Below are 24,401 nucleotides of genomic sequence, written 5' to 3'. Positions count from 1 at the left end.
GGCGCGAACGCAGCGAGGTAAAACGGGAGAGAGAATTCTGTACAGGGTATTTTAATTATTTTGAACAGCGTAGCCGTCGAGAAACATCGAAAGGAAACAGAGTAATTTTCCAGTTTAGTGACTTTTCTCAATTTTAACTGTTTGACTTTAGACTTTTTTTCAATACATTGCTTAAAAAAAGTTAACGATCTTACGAGGCAATTTCGACGCGTGCTAAGCAAGTTCAAGTTTTAAGTTGGAGTCGAACGAAGAACGATATAATTAATTTTACGAGAGGAAAAATTTACAATTTCACGTTTGCTTAATAAAACAAAAAGTATTCTAGTTTCTCGAGTTCACCGAATCGATTTGTCGTTCTAGCGAGAAAATGAAGCTTCTTTTAAAAAACTGAAATCGATCGATCGAAATTGGAAGAAGTCGGTAAACTGCAGAATTACCGAAAACAGTACAGCCACAGTTACATGCTTCCTTCTTCCTCGTCCAAGTGTTGATTGCGGCCTACCCGATAAAAGTACAAGGTTAACGTCACTCGTGTATGGAACAGATAAGAACTACACGCATCGTTTCAATAACTCACACGACCGAACGCGTCGCGACAACTGAAAACTATCTTTAATTACGTCCGCAGTTACACAACCAGCTCGGCCCGTGGCCACGATGTTTCCCCCTTATTCTCGTTATTACGGCGTTTGCTAGCTAAATCTGCGCTGTATTTAGAAACTAAAAAATTTCTTTCGCGAATTTTTACCTCGATGACATAATCGGAAAACGAGCAATCCCCCGAAACGGACTCGCCGCAGTAAACGTTGGATAATCGATAAAAATATTCTCTTAAATATAATAAATGTTTAAAAGAGCGTAGAACGTGGTTTAAAATTCGCGTAAAAACCCGCAAGGACGAAACGACTTGATATTTCGAGCGACCAATAAATTTGCCAGTATACTGCCGCGAACGAAACATCAAAGAGGGAATTAGGCCATTTGATTCACTGTGCAGCGCGTAAAGTAATAAGCGTAGAAAGCACGTCCTCGGAACGAAGAAACGAAACAGTTTGTAATTCGATAATTTTACAGAGTCTGTGTAACGACGTCGTTTTATGGCTCGTCTCGCTCGATCTGCACGCGTGGATCCTTGAAGCGCGCCAGAGAGGAAGAAGGCAGAACGCGAGGAACAAGTAACGAGGTTACCGGGACGTCCCACAATTAATTTGCTTGCAAACGGTTACGCTATACGAATAATTATTCAAAGTTCTAGCTACCGTCTTTGACGCTGCTTGCACAAAGTGCAACCATTCGGAGGTTTCGAACGATGCATCAACAATATCAGGTTAAAATACGTTTGCTGGCCATAAGGAAAACTCACGGTTGCATTTCAATCGATCCTGGCCTAACGAGAAAATATTCACAGACTTAAAAAATTTCAAATTCGCTTTTCATACTGCAAAGCACTGTACAGAAATTCCAGCAACAGTTTGTTACAATATATTTCATTAATACCTGGGTATTGCGTACTTGCGTAATAAAGACATTGTAATAATAATGTATACGTTCCAAAAGAATTAATAGAATTCGAACGAACTGCCGAGAACAAACGATCGTTTTTCTTTTCCTCGGACGGAGTCGGGTAACGTTGCTTTTTTACAACTCCGTGTTCGATAAACTCGAAAGTCAATCGATGTCAATTAAAGAGCGCGCGAGCTTCATTAAAATACAATTAAAAAGAAAGCCCGTCCCGTAATTCTAGCGGTTTAAACGCATCGTTAAAATTTGTCTGAGTACACGTCGACGAAAAAGGGAATATTACAGGTTCGTCCAATTCTCTGTGCGCAAAGTAGTAACATATTAAAAGTTCTTTTCATATTTAATTACAGTTTCTGGAATTTTGTCTCGTATCGCGGTACCCTTCAATTTAATCTCATTTCTATGCAAGCTTTTCAAACATCCGCACGAACTCGACTCTATTCATTGGAATACTACATACATACATAGTACCTCCGTACTTTTCCATGCATTCTTCTTCCAATGACAATCCTTCGTTTTAATAAATACTACGAGCTCTTCAATTATTCATTTTACGAACAAGTTTTCGAACGTTCTTTTGGAGCCGCGATCCTGCATAAATTGTTTTTTCGTATTAAAACGTTAAGAACAAAGAACACGAAGTTTGTAAAGAATTTCACGATCGATTTATTATCGCCGGAAACGGTGCAAGTATGTCGTCCACTATATGCAAACACCGACCGGGAAAAGTTTAAGGCTATAATGAACCACCACCCGTGTTTGCAAAGCGATTCGAGTCGCTGTATGTTTAAATTTATGTATGCATTACGTAGTTCGTCGAAACGACTGTCACTTTCCGCAAGTACAAGTGCAAAGACTTAATTTGCCGAGAAACGTGCCGCACAGTCCCGACATCGATGGCATTGCACTTGTCCGTAATAATTCTTTGACAATGGAGCGATACAAAACGTAAACAACAATGAATAAAGGAGGCTGAGACGCCGCGACGACTTTCAAACCAAGTTTCACTCTCTCGACGAAACATTCTTTCCTCGCTAACATTTCCATGCGATGAAACTTAAATAGATCATCAAACGAGCAACAACGTTTCACGAACTCGTGAAAATAACCCGTTCAATGTCGAATATAACAATTAGAAGCCAGAGGGAAAGTTCGTTATCTGGATAAACGTTTCGGAGTATCGTTAAACTAAACGCGAACGAAAATGAAATCGATCGCGAGAGTATCGTCTGCCAAAAGCTCAACGAAAATTTGTTTGCAAACACAAGCTGGCAAGGACTCGCGAGAAAGACGGTCATCAGAATGGAATTTATAGTGAATAGAATTTATATTCGAGTCCCATGATTGCTGCCAGCAGCCGTGTCGAAGCCAACTCAATTTACCTACAACCCGAAACTAACCTCTAACCTAATAATTACGTATTCGCGAAGCATCGATATCCCGTTAACGTTTGAGAATAATTTCCAACGTCACGCACCAGTTTTCGTTGCGAACGCGCGGTACAACGAAACCGTTGTCGCGAACAACGTTCGATCGTAGTTTCGGAGCAACGATTTTTGTTACGTTGGGCAAAGAAGAATATTATCACGAAACACAATCCTATACGCAACGTATGTAACTTGGTCGATGACGCAATTACTCGAATGTTCTTTCAATTCGCAGCCACGTTCGTATCCTCGGTTGCGATGTAAAAAAAAGGATAGCGGAAAGATAAATACGATCGAGAGCTCCATGGAAAACAACGAAACGATAGCTCGAGCGAAGAACGAGCATCGCTGACGACGTTGACAAACAGCGTACTTGTATCGATCGCAATCGGGAAAGTAACGTTTAAAATAGTAATTTAGTCACTTACATAAATTGCGAGCAGCGATATTGCGCTCCGTCGGCTGGTCGCAGAGCAAGCGTATAGTATATCCAATAATCCACAGAGAAAAACGTAGTACTGCACTGATAAAACTCTCACTTTTTTTTTTTTATCGCCGAGTAATCGGCTTTTCTTTCGAATCATTGATTCAAATCACACACGAAACAGTCGCACCGCCTTGAGGTTTGAACGAACACACCTTTCACGAAGCACCACAAACAATACGAAATTGCATCAATGAAGTGTACTCGATGCCGAGAAGTCGTTGGTCGAATAGCACCATATTTTCAACGTCTGCGCGTGTATGTGTACATAAACGCCTGGGTATCGTATCCGATGGAAGAAAACTCCTTACTGAAAACCACGAACGTTGGTTACGACCGCACTCGAGAGATTCTCCGAAGGAACTGCCGCGTTCGCGGTACTACGGACGCGCGCTTTGCCCCGTGAACTTGGTCGAGTCGAAAGAACCGAATCGTATCGAGTGCAATCGATTACAACTATCGAAGCGAGAACCATGGGAAAGCGCGAAAATCGAACCACACTCCGGAACCGACGACGGGTCGCGCGTCGCGCGTCGACAGACGTAAAAGCAATGCGGCACGAAATCCTACAGAGCCACTGGTTAACGAAAGCAACCGATCGGCCGATCCGATGGAACACGAGAACGTACGAGAACGCGATGTACTATCGATGATCGAAGATTCTCGCTCGCAACAGAGAAACGAGCAGGACAGAAACCGAGACGGATTACATATAGAGCGCACGCGCGCGTTCTAACGCGCTTTCGTTACGTAAAAGAAGTGCGCGTCGGTTGAACGTCACCACATCGGGATGGTACACACTCATGACTCCTGGTAAAAGGCGTAGAGAAGCGGTTGGAGAACCGGGTATATTTTACCACGGACGCGAAAGGCACCGTGTGCTAACCTACTTCTCCTTCCGTTGACTGAAACTCTTCGCACCACCAACGACGACGGCGACAACGACCACGACGGGAACCCACACACGGGCGGCACGGTACACGCGGGCTCTCTTGTTGTCTCTCCTATCCTCGCGACGCGCGCGGAACCCTTCCTTCGGCTTCGCTGTTGTGTCACCGCGACACCGCGAAACCAGAAAACAAACAACTGCCGTCGAGGACGCGTCTTATTTGCAGGAAAACTCGGCTCTTTTTCACTGGGCGGAACTCGTTGTCGTTGCGAGGGAAAAGGGGGACACAGAGGGAAAACGAGGAACACACATACACAGTGACGCGCGCGTGCCCACGGGAGGGAATGAGAGAAGATAGAAGGAGAAGGAGAAAAAGAGAGAGAGACAGCGCGGCAGAACGTCACAATCCGACTACAACGGAGGTCCGACTCGAACTGAGCGCCGAGCGGCTGATCGAGGCCGACGTCGGCCGACTCGGCCGAACCGAGGCGCTCGCCGATAGCGCGCTCCTTCCCTCCCGCCCACCCTCGCCAATGCTTCCCAGCCGCCACCCTCTTGCCTCTTGCTCTTCCCTCTCTAGAACACACGGCCCACCTTCCTCGCCGCGCGTTCCTCGCCAGTCCTCCCGCTTAGTCTCGCGTTCCCGCTCTTTCCCCTCCGAAACAACCTCCTCCCCGCACCAAACAACCCCCGCCACCCACCGCCCCCTCCCACCAAAGTTTCCGACACACCGGTAACTTATCGGAATTTACTCGTTACTCCGAATTCGTGAGCGACCGCGTGCCGAACGATAACGCAGCGCGCGAGAATACCGATAGACGCGAAAACCCCTCGCGATCAACAAATTTAAGAAACCAGCCAAAGTATCGTTCCGCCGATCAACGGGACGGAGCACGGTAATTAAGTGTTGCTTTCGAGTCCCAAGACGTTGTCGATCGTGCCGCGTTGGGTAATTAATTGCCGAGCAGACGACGGCCTCGCTATTGTGCGATTCGAGCTAGGAAAATCCTTTCCCTTGCTTCTTCTTTTCTTTACAGCATTTTTATTACTACCAAACTGATTGTATATCGAACCCATCGTAATAGTTGACTAACGATTGTTACGATGTGCTATTTGTATGCGTCATTGTAGGATAGTTTCCAATCGACAACCTCGAGTTTAGATGGGTCGATAAATAAGAATGCAGAAGGAGCAGTCATCCAGCGGTGAAAAGTTAAGTGATACAGATAAAACAGAAATACGTGTAGGTAAAAGAGAAAAGAAACGTCGCAATGTACGAGAGAGAGAGAGAGAGAGAGGATGCGGTCGCTAGAGAAATATTTAACAGCGAAACGAAACGTAAGATGTGAGAGTATAAATATAAAGAGGCGGGAAAGCTTTCGCGATCGAGTATAACTTTATATTGCAAATGTTAAAGGTAGTATGCATTGAAAGACGTATAAAGTATAAAGTAGGAAGCGAGAGGTACTCGAAATGAAATGATAAAAACCATAAAAAATGAAATCAAAGTAGTTTCCTTTTGTCGACTAAACTGATCTTTATAATCTGCAACTATACGATGGAAAAATAAGAAAGAATAAAGAAATATTCATTACCAACGCTTGTCTATGGATACATTGCGAAACAATACAATGCAGCGGACCTTCGTACGTGAAATATCACAAACGTTGAGTAATGTAAGAACTATCGAATCGGGAAACATTGGAAAGTTTCCAAAAAACGAGATCATTACTTTGCTGTGGCTCCTGACTGCCTCTGGAAACTCTCCAGAAGATGTATAGCGTTGACTCCTCGCGTAATATCAGCGAAGGTATACTTTTAAAATAGCCGAAACGAAATTAATAACATCGTACTACCTCTTCCTTTATACTTTGAATATTTTATATTCGGGCCATCCGGAAAATGGAAAATACAGTAATAAAATGATGAGGCATGAATGCTTCAAAGATTCTCGACAAAAACGTTTTGAATTTCAGTAACTGTAGCTTCTCCAGCAAGGTGTGGGAATTCCGATGAAGGGAACAAATATTGATTCAGTACGAAGGGGGGAATGTATGCTACGTTGATTCTACGTTGAAGCATTTAATAGAAGAGCGGAATAGGATAAGAAATAACGATATAAGATTGACGGAAGTATCAAGAAATAACGGAACAACTGAGAAGAGTAGAGAGTACTTTCCAATTTATGAATGAATTTCTGTAGCTAGTCCCACGCGCTTCTGCTTTGATGCTATTATTAAACGTGAACGCGTACACTGCCAGTTTTCTGCTAAATCGTGACCATGGAAACTAGCCTTAATCGTTGCAAAAGAATGTCTTTTTTACGCTCCTGTGGACGAGATTAAAATTTTGTGTTGTCATCGTTGAACCTACAGAGTCATTCTAGGGTTAATTGTGTTTGGTTCACGTTCCATAATTGCATCGAAGGATCGGTAAATTGCACGTTACCTGGGTTTGTGCAACCGTTTCTGCCACCTTCGAAAACCGAGGCACGACGGGGTACGGGTACGCGAAACCTTGCCGACTTACCAAAGCCGTTGAGTAACTTTCGTACGTGTCTAGTCGCGACTCGCGCCGATGTCCAACAAGTTGTCGACATCGCGCCGGTAAACACGGCAACCGATAGAGACTGCACGACATTAATCACTTGGAACGCCCGTCATCCGCCTCATCTTCGATCGCACAGGAAGACACGTTGGTGTCGATTTTGAGGAGGTGGCTCGCAGTGGAAGAGACGCACGGATGAACTGGCACTTCTCCAAAGTGCAAATTTCACGTGTGGATTACCGCCGGAAGCGCGGACAAGATTTTATGCATACCACCTAGCGCCGTTTCAAGATGAGTCATTTCATTCAGGCAAGACACTCGCAAGTCTGTCTTCGTACTAAACAGGAAAGCAACGCAAACTTTACAACGTTTGATGCGACGATTAACTTTAGCAACATCGAGCCACGAGCAGTCTTAAAGAGAGTGGGGAAAAAGAGATTGTTAAAAATATTTGAAAAGTATTCGAATCATCATGTACTTGTAATGCTATGATATCGAGACGTAAACTTGGTCGATTCGTTCGAGGCTTGACATTGACAGTTAAGACTACGCTCGCAGATAAGGTTTCCGTACTTGTCCTTCTTTATTTCGACAAAGTGACGCGATAATGCAGAGATAGTAGTCAATAAAAATGCGACAAACACGCGGAGCGATTCGACACACCCACTTTGAAATTGTCGTAACTTCGTAGATTTTTCTTTCCTTAAAATTGTATTACAATTAATTTACTACGGGACCGTGTAGGATCGATTCAAGGATACGTCGCGTCCACGTTCGCGAAATTACAAGATTGTCGGTAATTCCTATAAATGGCGGCGATCAACCGGCGCCAATTACGGCGTTCGACGATGTAGCAACGCGACCGAACAGCGTACGTGGATGAAGACGGTGCAAAAACGGAGGAAAAGACAGAGAAAGAACGTACAGAATGCCAAATCTAGGTCACGACCCAAATCATTCTCCTCCGGCCTCCGTTTGAATCTTTCGCAATGCATGAAAGTGCCCAAAGCGTTTCGAAAGCCCCCGCTCGAGCGAATACTCTGTTTCACCCGTGAGCTTTCCTCGTTTTCTCCAATTGAATCTCGAGCGAGCTTCAAATAAAACCACGAAGCCGCAGACATGCATTACGTATGTTCCTTGTCTGGGGCTCAAGCGTAGATACTTCATGTGCCGCATAAAACGTTGTTCATATCCTTGCAATAGCACGAAGCTTCTTACACGCAGAGTTTCTTATCAGCGGCACTGTTTCGTTCCATTAGATTGCATAAACGGTAGAATGTTATCATATCCTCTCGATACATACTGTTAGAGTCCGACTCGATTCAGCTCCCCTTACTATGCAAGTTGCCTTCGAATAGGATTCTCAGTTGTACCTTCTTAAAAGGTTACACTACTATGTAGGCTACAAAAAGGACAACCTTTCTGAACTTTTTGTGAAAGAAAAGGACACGAAAATGAAATGATCTCTAGCCTTAAATAGCAAAAAAGAGACTGCAAAACCTTCTATCAATTAAACGATATTTGTTTTGGTTTTCTTATGTTCCATGAATCTTGGCCACACATATGATCCATCTTGCTGTTTTGATCGTCGTGTTTCCGCGCTGTTCTGCTTTTTCCCGTTTACGTCTTTTATATCCTTCTTGCCGTGTTTTGTCAACCCACTCTAAACTCACACTTTCTCAATCCTTAGTGGCTTTCTTGTTTTACTATCAGGATGTGGTTTATGGTCCCTGTCTTTCTTCTCGACTTTCCACGTTTGTTCGTTCTATCCAAAATGCGTAGCTTCGTTATTCTTACCGTTCTCGTAAATTCGACCACATTACTCCTCGATTTCAACGTTCTAGCTCGCTACATATGTGGCTGGGAAGGATTCCCCATTTTTGCCGCTTTGTTTACAAGTTCTTTGTCTCAAAATCTTCCTTCCTCTCGCCATAAAGTACTTATGGAAAGCATTGTTGACTTCAGGATCAAGGTGAGTAAATCCCAAGTTAAGAAACATAACTCTAACGCGTTAACGTAATCTATTCTACCCTTGTCGAGTAAAACTGTATTTGTACGAAAGTTTCCGCAATTGAATTAAAACATACGTCGACTGTAGGAGCTTGAGGGTCCCGCCAGAAACGTTCCCAACCGGGCCCTGCAGTTTCTAATAGTGTCGAGCAAAACGTAATCACACTATAATTACACGATAATTAGATAGTTTTTACGCGTTTTAAAGATTTGCAACTATAATTACTCCGCGTTTGGACGGTAATTACCGTGTGACTACGCGCCAGTCGTATCGCGGTGAACGCAATTAGATTACACTTTGCCCCATTCTGATAGCTAACGGGTACCAAACGATAAATGACTTTGGAGTATCGATACGGTATCATTCCCATCGCTGACAACGAACTACCAGCGCGTATCAGGTAAAAAGAAACGAACGGTGTAACGAGCAGGAAAACTCGGAGCGTGATTCGTCGATTCGCGTGGTCGCGAAGTTCGAAGGCTGAGAGTGCGCGCGGTTCTATGGGAATGCCCCGTAATCCGTTGATTTGGCAACAACGCGTACGGTGCAACGGTGCACCCGTTGCACGGGAGGCAACGTTGCAGCTGTCCGATGCACGGTTAACGTGCACGCGTGGATCGTTGCTGCTTCCACATATGTTTGCGTGTGTGGGTGTGTGTATGCGTGCGTGTGTGCGTGAATACGATGTCGAGAGATCGAATAGAGCGAGCGACCGAGCCGACCGAGCCGACCGAGCCGCGCGGCCGTCGAAACGTCTCTGAGCGCATCGACGACGAGAGCTTACTCGCGTGTTACCTTCCGCTTACGAGGCACGCGCTCGCGAATCAAGTGCATTCTCAAGGCTGTCGGCAGAAATTTCCTCTGGCCTCGTTCGAAAAACTCCCGGAGACACGTGTTTCCGCTCTGATCGGTCCCGTTCGGGAATACTCCTCGTTACGTACCTAACAACGCCGGAACGGCGCTTTAATTTCTCCGTTCTATCAAGTTGCACTCACTGATTCTACTTCAAGCTTGGAAGCACAGTGTGCGGAGAAGCGGCGCGGTTCCAGAATGATTGCTTAGGGGGGAAAGTATACCTTTGAACCCTCTTTTCGCACCTTTTGAGATTTCTTTACCGTTTCTTTACTAATACTTTATTGATCGAACTCGGCTGAGAAGCCCGTAATTTCTCTGTACAAAACACAGAATAGCTATCGTAATGTCGAAGCATTGATAAGATAAAGTTGATACTTTTAAGCGGAATGTCGAAAGATTTGCTTATTCCCCGAACCGTTTAGGAACAATCTGCGAAGCGAACGCGACGATCTTTCATCGGGCACGTTAAAGGTATGTAAATCGAGATACAGCGATAAAATAAATTGTGCGTATGAAGGGATATATTGGATAATGTGGTTTCACGATGTGACCGTGCGTGGGAATAGTGGCTAAATGCCAGTTCGAGTCCACTGTCGAGGTCCACGGTTGCGGCAGTCAACCGTGCTAAATATACGTGTCACTCTAATAACTTTCGTAACGGTGTATCTCGATTTGTTTTCCTCGCTTAGCTATTCTTCCTCCACCGTATCCCGTATCGTGCTTTACAGTTACAACTGGATCGAATCGTTGCAAATATTTTACAGTGCCGGATACATGTGGGAGGGGGTGGCTGCAGAGGCTACACTCACGAACTGTGCGCCAACTTTAACAGAAAGATGAATGGTTCGTGGGAACCAAGGCATTTTTTATAGGAAGCGCGTGTCTGGATAATCGAAGTGTATATTAATACTATGCGTGAAGTATGTATAAGAGAAATAATAAGACAAGTATATGTAACCGAAGAGGAAACTGGTAAGTACAATGATACGAGAAGGGGAGATTTATATCCCAGAGATGACGTAAAGAGTCACGTGACGTTGAATGTATTACCATCGTGTGTATACGATTCAGCATGTATCTACGAGTCATTTGATTGATCTTCTTCTAGTGAAATAGGGGAATTGTTATTGATTTGACCTCACTATATCTTTTAATAGTATTTTAAATATGCTAAAATTTTCATCAATACCGTGACGATGCAGAACTAAAACGATTGGCGGGTCATTTGATAGCAACAATTTAATTCTTTTCAATAAACGCCAAAGCATTCTCTGTGTTGGAAATTAATTCCGACAACCTTTCACGGTGCTGTTCGATACACTTGACAAGTAAATTGACCAGGTGCTAGAATTCTCGAACGAAAGACTCGCTGATAAGATATCGCGTCTTACGTACGCGCGAATATTTGTTTACTTTTCGAGCGAATAGCACGGCATCGAAGAAGTTATCACTGGTTATTTTCAGTCGCGTTAACCTTTGGTTGGCCTCGATTTACGCATCGACGACTGCCAAAGTAGTCGGGACAGTCGTGTTTCGTAAAAATGTACATATTCTTACATATCGTTTAAAGAGTAAAAGACGACTGGATTACCCAACCAGCATCGAAACGAAATTTGAATAATTTTTTATGGATGAAAAAATATATTTCGGTCGATTAACTATTATCTAATTGTCGAGCAAAGATCGATGGCTGACCTCTTCTCTTACGAAATAACTCTATGATAATGTTCGCCTTGCAATTTCGGGTTGTACGACTGCGATATTTCATCGCGCTCAAGTAGGAACGTGAATCTTCGAGAAAACGCATTTAGCGGAAGAGATTTTCGAAAGGCAATCGCTCTTTTGCCTATGTAGGTTCAGGTATTGCAGCAAGAAAGTGCATCAGAGGTCATTTAGTAAGGTCCGTTCAAACTTCTGCGACAAACTGCGCCACATAATCGTGTCTACTTCAAACTAGTGGGAAGCAATCGATCTCAAATTGTCAGGACTTACTACATGATTCTGAACCGGTAGAACCTAATCTACAGAGTTATGAAAACTAGATAAAGACGATTTCGGGTCCGATATAGTCTAGACTAAACTGTTGAGAATCAACCTTGGAACAATGAGTGTTGCTACAGTCAATTTTGACTTGACGAAGATCAATAAAGTCTTATAGATCTCAATGTACTCGATACTGAACTGCAGAAGACCCGAACCTAAAACTATGGAATCCGGATAGTGATGATTTTGCCATCTCGACCAAACAATTCTGCTGCGCAAGAAAATGTTGCAGCCGTGTAAACGCAGCCTTACGCGATACTCGTTCCCTTTAAGAGAAGGTCGCCTATGTCGCGCGAAGGCGTATCTCACGTTCCTACTCGAACGTGGAGTACCGTTCGTCACACCGTAAAGCACGAGTCCGACTTTAAATTCCCCCGGAGCTGGCGAAAATTATAGAATCGTCCTTGCACGCTATCCACGCGACCAGAATATTTTAGACCCCCGTGTCTCTGGGACTCGCTGAAACTTTCGGCTTTTCTCCACCGACTGGAACGAATTGTTCAAACAGAAGTCGACCGACTGTGGACGTTAGATCGCGTTAGATAACATCGAGCAATGAGAATTCAACTATACCGCTTCGAGCGTAATGTTACGCGCCGCGAAGACATTGAAACCAAAATGGAAGAGGTAGTGAACGTGATCGCAGCTGGCGTCAACGCGAGTCAAGCGAGTCCTGGTCAAGGCGGGTCAAGTCACGTCTAAACCCGACACTCTGATCGCGACTGCAATCCGTCGAGGAGGTCGGCTCGAGTCGTGGAGGCCGTTGAGAACACGTGGCCTTGAACCACGTGCACGACCGTGACTTTATCGAAATAGAGAATATGGATTATTCAGGCACATCTCTCGGTTTTATGGCACCGTACTTTGTTTTCCATGCGTTTCCCTCTTTAACAACCCTTCCGGCGAAGATGGTTCAATATATGGTTTACTATCACCGATAATGCGATCTTTGATCAAAATCGAATCACAGTAATGAAAAGGAGAGTAAAATGGACAACGTTGGTATAACTGTTACGAGCACGCAAAATGAATTTGAATTCAAGTAAAACGAAACGTTCGTTGAAAGATAGATATTAACGGAGACTATGTTGGTCTTCCCCGCGGCTGTCCCGAATGAGAAACGGTCGTGGTCTCTGACGTACAAACACGTTTGAATATCGAGAGTTGAAAGAAAGTCGAGACTTTGAAATATTTTCGCCGATCCGTAGTCTTTTTAGCAAACACGGCGCTGGCATTGCGAAGAACTTCCCGGCAAAAGAAAATGTTTCACGCGCGGATCGCGTTCTTATTATGTTCCAGTAGCTGTTACGTACGCGCAGACCGTCATCGTATACTTATTTGTATCGTGGATGGAATGATGATGAAAGGTTACTCGCTTCGATGATCGACTAGTTTACTTAGCTGTGGCGCGATTCATCGGACGCTATTACGATGCATGAAAGTGAAACCTGTTCCCTGACAAATCACGTGTACCCATGTCAAAAAAAATTAGATTGCAATTTGCTCGAAACGCTTAAGGAAGGATTCTACTTTTGTGCTTAATTTTGAAGCCTGAGAAACGAATACTCGTATAAAAATTGGACGTAAAAAAGTATGGCAATTAATTTCAGAGACGGAATATAACTGTATACGGTTCTTGGCGCGCGGTCACATGTTTTTTATCTTCAGACTAAATTATGACCAGTGCAATATATGTTGTGTAGGACAATACCTGCGTCTTATCAAAAATTTTCTGAATCTCGTCGAGACAAGATTATGAACTCATTATCTGTGTAAATCGAAGCGGGGCGTATTTTTTTTTTCAAGATACCTGACTCGAAGTCTGCCGTTAACATTTCATACGGCACGTAAATGAGCCGTGTTATTTATGTAAAGTGCTTAGAAGCTCCCTGGGTGTACGAGCTACTGCATACGAAAAAGCGGAGAAAAGACGGGGACAAGGAAAGTAAAAGAGGCATTGGCTCAGAGAAATAGAGAGAGGGAGAGAGAGGGTAAACTGAAAACAGTGTAGGTATCCAGGTCGAATGCCTGGCAAAGTGAGCAAGTATTTCTATCACGTTTACTTATCAGTGTTTCCGATAGCCGATGTCCAACGAATACAGGTTCGTGCAAATGTTATAAATCATGAATAACGATTTTTCAACGTTTCTCGAGGCATTACAAAACCGTTAAAGTGTCAAGGCGCGGAATGAACGTCGGTCGAAAGTAAGAAACTATAAATTCAAAACTTTCACGAATTAAATAACGTTTAAAGTAATTGATTCGATCGGCAATTACTGCGAATAAATTTCCACGTTTGCTTTTTCAATATCTTTATAGACAGTCGACGTTTGAATTGCCCACGGATGCACGACGTTTGATATCCCGCGTTAATTTACATAGAATTTAAAAACATTTACCATGGAGCCAATGGAGATTTCCACCAGTATTTTCCATGTTATTTATCGAAGAAATTAGAGATAAAAGCATATGGATGCTTTACAGCCGCGTTCGCTGTTGAATAACGACAATCGAGGAGAATAACGAACGATCGTGTGAACTCGATAGAAAACAAATAAATCGTTTTGTCACTTTATAGATTTTCGAAGCGCATCGACGCCCCGTATCGGTTTTCATTATTTACCTCCATGATTTTACGAGCGTTTCCTTCGTTGTAGCGGTATTACGATTCTCTGGCTTATCGTAATCACTTCGCCCGTTCATAACGGGCATATTTATGCTGCAATTAACTCTCGTTAGCGGAAAGCCCATCAAGTACATGACTACACCGGTATATCAGCCATACAGCACCTCCGGCTGATTTCGTTATGCCGCTACAACTTGCTACCGCAATCCTCCGTACTGAATTAACAATACCACTCCTCTCGAGGAAAGCGCCTCAATGACCCACACTTTAGCGTCTTATTGTTATTAGTCGTGAATAATTATCCAATGAAACGTCCAGATGGGCTTTACAACAGGAAATAGACTCTTTCAAAATGAGTGTTAAAACGTAATTCAATAGTATTTCTTGCTAAACGAAAGGTACAAGTTCTAATAATGGAATTGGAGAGGTAAAATTTCGACTGGTACACATTTCGCGACTTCCCGCTATGTACCAAAAATAGAATTATTAGATGCGAGCTGATAATAGAATGGCTATTTCAGAAACAAGTCAAATCAACGCCATAAATGTGTCTCTCTCTCTTAAACGGACTCTCTCCCTCTCTGTTATTCGCGCAACGAAAAGGCCAGCGAGATAAACTGCTCCCGATAGTTGACAACTCGTTATCGTTACCAATTACGCCGTAAGAATTGCAGCGAATTTACTCGTCGTCGGTCCGTTAAAAACAAAGGAGCCGTTAAAGTAATTACAGGAAATTGTATATTTGCTCTCGAGCGTAAGGAGCTTAAAGAGAAGCGACACGGCGTCAACGACATCGATCGTCTATGTGTAAGGTCTGAAACTCTCGGAAAAATAAACAGACCGTTTCTGCATTCACGGCTCTTTACGGCTTTCCTTCGCTCCACGGGGTCGTTAAGGGGTCTCGCACAGAGCCTACTTTTGTCGCCTACTCAAAGAACGCTTTAACGCGTATCCGTGGAAATTAATCAACAACCTTTGACGCCTGGTAATCTTGACCTTATCGTTATCGATGCCGAACATAAAGCGCGCCATTTCTCACGAATAATCCGAGACGCGGCCGCTAATCGACGAAAAGATAAATTATACCATTTTACGCGGGAAACACGCCTACACGTTGTATCGATAATAAAAATTAATAGAGACGAATACGTTTCGATCCGAGGAAGTAATTACTTAAAGAAAGCAACAGACGATTCGTTTTATTTCTTCGCGACCCGTACACGATGGTCAGCTGGTTTCGATTTTTAAGTTAATTGGATCTCGCGAGAACGAAGACCCGAGTCTTTACGCAGAATTCGCCGCACAGAAGTCCGAGGAATGCCTAATTCTCGAGAACGTCGCGGAATCGTACTACGGTTGTCGCGTTGGAATGTGTTGATCAACAACCGAACCTGCGGCTCCGAGTTTTTTTCACCGAACGACGAATTACGATTTCTATCGATCGATCCTGTCGACCACAAATACCGAACAAGAATTTTCCGTTCTCTAACGTCATTCGATCCCCGTATTGGGGGAAGGGGGGTAATCTCCCGTCGAATAAATGAATAAAGAAATAAATAACGAGCGACACGGAACGCAGTGTAATTAATAACGACGATTACGAGCGCGACAATGCACAGAAGGGCGGAAAAAGAGAAGTACAAAGGAGGGAATAAGAAAGAATACAGAAAAGGGGAAAGGGGGAGAACAGGCATGTGCTTAGCACTGACTAACCCCATTTGGTAGCGAAGCGAGAGAAATCCATTCCAAGGCGCGGAACATTACCCAAACCATCGGCCGGGGCCCTGAAACCCAGCCATGGTTGCCATGGTGACCGCGTCCATCCCCCTCTTCGTACTTGCCTCGTACAATCCTCCAGCCCATTTTCCACCCCTTGCTCTGCCGACGCCCACACTACCGCCATCAGCAACGCCACCACCACCAATGTCCATCCCCTGCCCTCGTGTTTTCCACCCCTACCGTTCTTCGACTATCTTTTCCATTTTTCATCCTACCTCGTCCTTGCGATATCACCCGACGATCGGCCTGTATCAATTTACGATATCGATTGCTCCGCGATCAATTATTCCTTCTCCTTTCTCGTCGACGTCTACTTCCGGTGCATTGCAAGGTATCTGTCGTAGACTCGAAGCAATTCGTGCTTGTCGATCCGGTGTCTTCGTAACGTTTCACTAGCTCGGTTTCAATTATTCGAAAAGAGGTTTCGCAGACTCGTTTTCCCGCCGATTATTAACGACGATCATCCGGATGTCCGTTTAAAAAATTTAATCAATGAATTTTACTTGAAACTAACTCTTATGCCAAGTTTCACGTGTCACGAGTAAAACGTGAGACTTGCGCGCACTCGACCCGTTGATCGATACAACAGCGAGACATAGTAACCGCCGAACGAGGTTAATTTAGATCACCGTTCGAACTTGAGCGCAGACTGTGTGCTATTGTACGTTTCGATATCAAACGAAGAATTTCGTCTCGCCATTTCCCCGGGATTAGAATTTTCAAGAGATTTCCTTGTTAGACTCCGCAAACTTTGTATCAGCTGCGAGTAAGGCCGAACCAACCGAGCCAGTTAATAATAAGTTGACTGCAGGAAACAAAAAGAGAGACAGAGAGAGAGAGAGAGAGAGGGAGGGAGATGTGAGCAAGAAAGTTTACACGAAACTTTCGACACATAATTACGAACGTAACGACGACGAGCGAAATTTAATTCCAGAATCGAGATGCGAATTTGTTATCGAAGCGTTGATTACCTTCCAAGTAAACTATTTCTACCATTTCCCTTCAAAAATACGACTTGGGGACGTTAAAATTGTACGGTGTCGGATCGCGAAAGAGAAAGCAAACCAGAACCAATTGACGCGAGTCTATGCAAATCAAAAGCGTTCAAAAGATGTTTACGATTCGTTGCTATTTTCAAATTCGATCAATCATCTCGTAACGATAAGATTTCTAACGATCGGTCGACGGGTTAATAAATAAGAGAAAAGCGTGTCCCGCCGGTGGAGGAGAAGCACGCGTTCGAGTATCGGGCTTTAGCCAGAACTACGGAAACTTTCGTTGCCGCAATTTCAAGGTTGTCTGCCTTGTAATAGGACAGATGAAGCTCTTTCTTTTGTCTGGGGCCGGTACGTTGGCTCCCCAGGCGTCAAGAACGAACCCGACGACGAGTCCGCTTAGCCGGAGTCGTCGAATTAGTTTCCAGGTAGACTGGGACAAGATTCTAACGGTACCCCCGCTCGATCGTGGCAGGATGGGATGGAATGGCACGGAGTTACAAGGCGGCGCGGGCGGTTCAGTGACCGACCGACCGACCGATCGACTCTGCTCGCTACGTCGGGAGAAAGAGCAAGGAGAAAAAGAAGGAACGAGACACAGAGGGATCCGAGTATGTACTTCGTATCAGAAGTGGTACTCGTCTCGCTACTTTGCGGTCTCGTAACTCGATTCTTTAGCGGATATCGTTTGCACCGGGACGACGCGTCGATAACAAAGAACGTTCCAACTATCGTAGATTAACAACAACGACGATATGCTGTACAGTACAGACCAAAGGGTATACACGGCGCGATCGAGCTCGCGTTTTATGCTTCATTCACGAACGATCGATTTTCCTTCATCGGTAAGAAGCCACGCTAGTACGGCTCAAAGCGGCCACATCGAACTTATTTTGATACGCGGGCCAATATCCGCGTTGCCGAGGCTCAGGCTGTTCCAATAATTTGCTACGATAGATCGAAATACTGGGAAATAGTCAAGGTGTCTATATCTAAAGTACTGTATTATTTAAAAATCTAATGGTGGTGAAAATATAGGATATTACCGATTATTTAACCCTTTAATATCTCTATCGGTGGTATTAATACTAAGTATTAGAGGAGGAGGAGAAGGAGGTGTAGCAAGAATCGATAACGATCTATGTTGATAGTTATTTCAGACTGCACCGAGATTACCGAACGGAAGTCCTAGATCGAGCAATTAAAGTAAACTTTTTTACGGGATCGTGATCGAAGCGACAATCATTCATTGAAATTCAATTACATAAGTGGATCGGAAGCTACGTTCGTCCGCGTAAAAATTGAAAAACCTCAATTTCACGGTTCTCCCGTGCACCGTAAACAGTCGGGATTGCGAACGGCGATTGCATCCGGTTTTGTTATTTCGCCGTCGCTCTTGGTGCAATTTTCGAAAGCACGCAAAGTTTTATTCGCGATATAAACGTTGGCGCCACCCTTCTCTTACATCATCCGATTCACCTACGCGTGCACACCGAACTATCGTGGCCCCTTGCTCAGCTGAATAAATTACACAATTTCCCTTCTTGTTCCCACTCCTCGTCCTCCACCTCCGCCTCCTTCTTCTCCACCACCATACCCCCCCTCCAACAGTCCTTACGCTGCTTCCTCCTTCTCGAGTATTGTGTTTCGCTCTCGGGGGATACACGAAGCGAATGGAAACGACAAATGCGCCAGTTCGTTCACACGATAATCGAAACTTTCGTTCACTTTCGTTCGAAGATGCATTAGCGTACACTGTAAACGTGATCGAGCCAACAGTTGCCACGCATACGATATAAGTACACGAATAAGAAGGAATTAATTTAGCCGAGCGTTTCGATGTTTCCTGAATTCTCCAAGAATTTGTAAAACAAATGATTATACCAGGAGATCGCTAGGAGTCTGTAGAGGCTCCAGTTTGAAAAACACCGACGAAGTTTCTTTTGCCATATGCGACAGGGAGTTCCCTGGCCCTTATCCGTTACTTAACTATTTCCTGTCCTAAAAGAAACGTGTCTCATCGACGATCGCAATGTACGCTATCTTACTAACACACCTACTTGCAGCGCGCAAGGAAGGTCAGTCTATTAATAGAGCAACCTGGGATCATCGGGCTCTCGACCATCGAGAGCTCTATTGCTGTCTTACATAATAGAATATTGCGCTGGTTCGTTTAGGATTCAGCAATCTGGATCCTAAAGTGAATCCTTATATCTACGGTATAATACCTCTATCGGTGTGGAAAATTCAGTATTAACGACATAAACGTATTCGTTATCGCGTTCGAAATCAAGCACAAAGTTAAATTACCAATAATTCGATGCACAAATTCAATGGAAAAGACTTGTTCTTCGAAATCCAAAAAATATCATGAATCGTCAAAGCTTTTCCTTCATAGAGGAGTCTTGCGACGACTGAAGTCGTGAACGAATAAAAAACTGATGATAAACGCGATTTGTAGGGGTGAGTTTATCTATTATCCGCCCGTTCTATTTTCCGGTTGGAACAGAGACCCGCGCAATTGAAATTTGGAAAAACGAAATTGCCTGATAATGAATATTCATAGCATATGACATGCTGTTCTATCAATAAGGAGATTCGTGAGTCGAAGTTTGAGAACCACTGGCTTATAGTAAGGTCCGTGTATGAGAAGGTGTCGCTACCGCTCGTATCACGTTTGTGATTCTGTCGCTACGCAGGAAACAGGAATGAGCTATGAGAAATTGCCGGCAGAGGGAACGAGAGGACAGTGCACGGTTCAAGAATCGAACGAAGAGGGGATATAGCGAAGAATGGTGCAAGCACGCCGCCTAACTTCGTTCGCTCGTGAAAGTGCCGTAAGTCACGTTTTAATGAGAGCTCGATTTATATAGTCGGCGTTCCACTGACCTCGCAGCGACGACACCGCCATAAGCGCCGATAGCAAAGCGCGACAAGCTGCGAATCGAAACAGACGCCCGCCACTAATTCCGATCGCAGAGTGCCATAACGTTGTAATTAATGCGTATTTACCGTTCTATTGTGAACGCTCTTCGTATCCTGCCATTGTGCTCGTCGTGTAAACGTATAATTGTGCGTGAGGATTAACAGTAAAGGGGAACCCAGGATCTACGCTACATAGTGAAGTTCCGCGATTAATCTTACACTTTTGCCCATCCTAGATTTCTTTTATATTCGAACAAATACGGTACTTTGTTTTTTTCAATTAAATATTTTTACTACGCTAGAATTTTGAATCGTATTTTTTCTCTGATTTTAGATTGATCGAATTGCATGTATTTTGAATTGAACAAAAATAAATTAATTTGCTAATCCTTGGCGCGAGTCGTTATTTTTCTCTGCGATCGTGTTCCGTACGAGTTCTCGGAATACGTCGAACGAATCCTGCAACATCGGCAAGCGCACGTGCTCGCGTTGATATGCAAATCGATATTACCCGTGTCGCTACGTACCGTCTAATTGTCTGTTATAGGCGTATAATCGTGTTCACCGTGTAGGTTTCTGTGTGCATGTTTTAACGTGTTGTGTGCATAACATGTCGCCCCTGCGTGTACTGATCGTGCATTATAATCGTACCTTTGATCGACGATTAGGATTTTTGGATGTACGAGCAGAGAATTTCTGTTCCTAATCAAAAACCAATCCACTGACTAACGATCAATTGCATTATTTGTTATAAATCTAAAATTCATTTACATCGTACCATACACTTTTACCTATAAGTGCTGTTTTTTATTTGGCACGTGAAATAAAAATATTGAAAGTTACTTAATAATAGGTATCATGTAAATGTTAATTAGAATTATAATTTTGCCCTAAATCACACATCTGTTGAAGAGACTGAATGAAATCACCGCTATTGCAAGTACTGTTCGATCAAACATGCATATGGCGCCCCTTAGCGTTGCATAAATGCAGTAATTTTGACAAATCTGAACGTCCTACAGTAGATGGCGCCGATGCAACTTTCCGTAAAGTAGTTAATTCCTTTTTACCATAAAACACGGATTCCCGTGACACTCGCAACATTACCAACAGGCTATGGAAAGCGATCAGAACGCTTATGGTGGTAGGAAATGAAATTACATGAATAAGAGCAGCCGTGGATGCAGGATGCAGAGAACATCAGCTGGTGCAGTCACTTCGGCTGCATCGTGATTCCTGGACACTAACCTGAAAGGCAAACGCGAAAAAAGAATCGCAACACTAAAAATAATCGCGATCATATTTATATTATTTGCAATTAACAACGCGATTAGTATTCGTGTTTCGCAACGCTACAGCAAACCGAGATTAATATTCACACGCAACTCTAACCTGAAAAAGTAAACGCGAAAAATTCTTATCGTTCGCAACTCTAAATTGAACTATGCAATTGATGCAAACTATTTGCAACTTTAACTAGACAAACAAACGCGAATAATTCGTGGTTCGCAACGCTAATGACAAACCGCTATCGATTCTTATTCGCGACACTACTCTGAAAGAAAACGCGAAGAATATTCATCGTTCGCAACTCTAACAGTTATCATGATACATTTATATTAGTCGCAACGCTATCCTAGAAGCAAACGCGATTAATTTCGCGACACTAATAAAATCGCGTATTAAATAATGCGCAACGCTAATTTTACTAATGAGTGTAGCCGTTCCAGGCTACTTCTTGATACTGGAGAAGGTACCATCTGAAAAGCTACAAGTGCTACAACTACAGACGAATATAGTGACTATGTAGGAACCATGAATGACTCTCCATCCTCATCCAAAGATGAAGATGCAGAGCCATTTGTTGTAGCCCACTCTTGAAACAGTTTGTCAGGGCCTCTTCGACTCCTGAGAGTCTCTTCTTTCTTCGGCGGTCCTGCCAAAGCCTGAAACTTAATACTAGGCTCGAGACTCCGTGCAATACACAATTCTAAGAATCGTTATCGGAACAGGTGTGGAGAAACTCGAGCGGGACGAGCGTTTCGGGGATCCTACCGCGAACGAACGCGAACGCGAAGAGCGACAGTAAAGTCGTGCGATTTCAAGAATCAAAAATAAAACCAAAGCAAACGGTATAATCCGTTTGGATCGGCTAACATTTCGACTCTTGAAATCGAACTACAGGTACAGGGCCTGTAACAGCCCTGCCCTGACCCTACCTACTTATATTTAACACACATACCAGAAAGTAAGTTACCTACCTACCTAACGCTGTATTTAAAAAATTGCAAAGCTCATTCTCGCAAACATGCACTCCACGGTTCTCACACATAATGTTCGGGCGCGGCCTAAACTAGAGAGGATTCCCCGGGGTTCCTCCGACACCCGAACATTGCATACAACATTCATACTCTAAGGTTACGTACCAATCCTGAAATCAGCTGACAAAGGTAGTGACTATTGCGTTTTTATACTTTATACATAAACATTATATAGCTTTTTAATTAAATTAGATAAAATATATTTTATTGTATTTATATATTTGTTACTTCTCTACTATTTTTACGATTATTATTATTGACTTTCTTGTTTTACTTATGTCGAATTTAAAAACTAATATTATTAAGTATTCAAGAATCATTATAAAAATAAGAAATAAAAGTTTGATATTCTTATTGAATTTCATAAACATGTACTGTTGCAAGGTACAATATTATTTGTAAATTATAAGGAATTTTAAAACGACGCATTTCCACATCCTAACCACACACACACATGTGGAAACTACGTCGTGCACAGTTCACTAACGCAGTGTCAGCCGCTCAAGTATATTATTAGAGATTCTTACAAACTAAATCATCGTGCCCATTGCCTTCGCTCATGCAAGTAGCGCCTGGGCACGTGCATGAGTTTAGGCAATGAACACGGAAAAGTGTCCTGAAAATCCTCAACTAAAAAGTGGTTAATAAACAACAGAGTATAACGAAACGGTATATCAACAGCAAAATACGTTTATACTGAAAAATGTTATTTTTTTTTTTAAATTATTCAAATTGAAATTTAATTATTTAAAAGGGCAAACGTTAATCAAGATTTTACGATAAAATAGTCTACTTTGAACATTTTAGATAAGTCATTTAAATAAATTTATTAAATTATTCATTCAAATATTAATTATCCCCGGTCGATTCTGTTGTCAAAGTAAATTTCTCAATGCTTGTTACTTTCACTCGAAAATCGACTAGCCGCGAAATGTTTTTTTTGTACCTGATATATTATACATCGTATGTTATAATAATTAAGGAAATGATCAATATTAAAAAAGTTGTCTTCCTGAGGTTAACAGGTTAATGAATATTTAATATATTAAAAAAATTCCTTGAACGAGTAATGAAAGTCTATAATATGTTCCATAATCATTAATTTATATTTCAATATGAAATGAGAAAAATATAAAAAGTGACCAATATTCAATATAATATGAATGATATTACCAAGAGAATCATCATTGTATAATGAATTGAATAAAAAGTGAAAACTATTTGTACTATAAAAATTACTGTGTGTAATTTTATTGTAATTAATGTTCAGATTTGAACATTACTGAATTATATGCTCATATTCGCTTAATATGCAGCATTTATCATGTTAAAAAACGCGGGGTACAAAAAAACCCTAGCCTAAACTAAACAATAAAACAAATTGTGTTCCTACTCACGGGTATAAAAAATACCCGCGGTCACTATATTCGTAAAAAATGCTAAGTATACAACTGGTCACCCGTGTTGCTTCAGACCTTTTGTCTTGCAACATGATTGGGGGACCAGAGGAACAAAAACACATGCGACTCACCGACCGTTGACTACGACGAATTACTACCGCTTGGAGGGGGCTGTGAGGGTGGTGCTGCCCAGTAGAAGTCATTGGTGAAGTCATCAGTGTGGTCCTGTTGGCTTCCATGATGTAGAAATCCAGAAACTGTGAAGAATAACAAACCAATTATAATATATTGTTAAAATTGTATAGATTCTTAATCTAATGTAAAATACTACATATTCAAAAGTCAGTAAAGCTTCTGAATAATATTGAAAATTGTTAACAAAGATAAAATTTGAAGATATCAATTTTTTTCTAAATGTAATATAACAATGTGTGATAATACTTACATTTTCTGCTCGTGAAGCACAGTCCAAAACTCCTCTTCAGCGATCCATTGATTCTAATACCGTACGAATAATTCTAATTTTCAAAGGAATAATTGAAGAAAAAAATATTCAAGAGAATGATAAACTAACGCGA

General features: G+C 42.6%; 1 protein-coding gene across 4 annotated transcripts in view; it reads right to left on the bottom strand.

The window, feature by feature from the left end:
* Positions 1–21,395, bottom strand: part of LOC122395933 (nascent polypeptide-associated complex subunit alpha, muscle-specific form) — a 331,231-nt gene extending 309,836 nt beyond the window's left edge. Inside the window, exons 1-2 of one of the 4 annotated variants that reach the window (XM_043393874.1) lie at positions 4,319–4,735; positions 3,377–3,742 (exon numbers count right to left, since the gene is read on the bottom strand). The gene's annotated coding sequence lies outside the window, so the exon portion shown is untranslated. Of the gene's footprint in view, positions 1–3,376; positions 4,260–4,318; positions 4,736–21,263 lie in introns of those variants that run through there. The other 3 variants (XM_043393873.1, XM_043393876.1, XM_043393875.1) reach the window with 3 other exon arrangements.
* Positions 21,396–24,401: the final 3,006 nt, after the last annotated feature.

Source organism: Colletes gigas, unplaced genomic scaffold (assembly GCF_013123115.1).
Source record: "Colletes gigas isolate AHSC1104 unplaced genomic scaffold, ASM1312311v1 Colletes_gigas_Sc00006, whole genome shotgun sequence".
Classification (NCBI taxonomy): Eukaryota; Metazoa; Arthropoda; class Insecta; order Hymenoptera; family Colletidae; genus Colletes; species Colletes gigas.
The sequence above is the reverse complement of the archived record's forward strand: the minus strand, read 5'-3'. Positions and strand labels throughout refer to the sequence as shown.